The sequence below is a fragment of the Mchenga conophoros genome, linkage group LG5 (assembly GCF_057382185.1).
Source record: "Mchenga conophoros isolate Kocher_MC1m ecotype Shallow Benthic linkage group LG5, M_conophoros_male_GT1.1, whole genome shotgun sequence".
Lineage (NCBI taxonomy): Eukaryota > Metazoa > Chordata > Actinopteri > Cichliformes > Cichlidae > Mchenga > Mchenga conophoros.
The window spans coordinates 39730549-39731405 of NC_140530.1; positions in this window are offsets into that span (position 1 = coordinate 39730549).

Consider the following 857-nt stretch of genomic DNA (forward strand, 5'->3'; position numbering starts at 1 on the left):
TATAAGAGCAAAAGCAGAAAAACACTCAGTTTCAAATAGGATTAGTGATTATTAATGTTTAGCTTCAAAGTGAGGGAGCTATCATACTAACTATACAGTGATGCTCATTAGCAGTCATGGTTGCAGGTGAAGTAGTTATTACAGGACGGTACATTGTCACGTCATGTATCTCTCCAGCTTTAATGGACTGTATTTAAGACAGAAATAATAAGATTAGCTGAAATGAGCCTCAGACTCGGGCTGTATCTGCCAAATCGGCTTCCTTCCTGACCCTCCATCAGCTAACTGGGGCTTTCAAAAGGGAATGTAATTAATAGGCAGCACTACAGCACATTTGTCCTCCTTCATGTGATTATCTGTCAGGAAAGATGAGCCGTCGATGTAAGGTCTCTGCGCTGATACACTGGCCAATTGTTTGTGAGGACACCCTGGACCTGCTGACAATTCAGCACTATTTTTGAAACGGTAAGAACAAATGAGGGCGGATGCTAGCTCGGCTTCACCCAGCTGGTGCAGCTCGATGGGAATCGTGCATTTTCACTCAGACTGTTTAAAACACGCTGGGTCTGCAGACAGACTCGTGCCCACACTCTGAAACCTGACACGGACTCCGCTTTTCTGCAGTTCGTCACGTGTCCAGCAAAGGTGAACTGTTTGTGCTGTTAGAACCTTTGATGACATCATCTGACCAATCATATGGCTGCTTTCAGGTTACTAAAGGGAAAGTTCCAGAAACTGGTGTCGCTGCGTTGGCTGCGAGTGCCGAGGGACGCAGCGCAGTCTGCAGTTTCATCGTTAAGATAATGAAGAGCAGTTTTACTTTCATGTCCGCGTGCCCACCGCAAAGGTGAGCGACA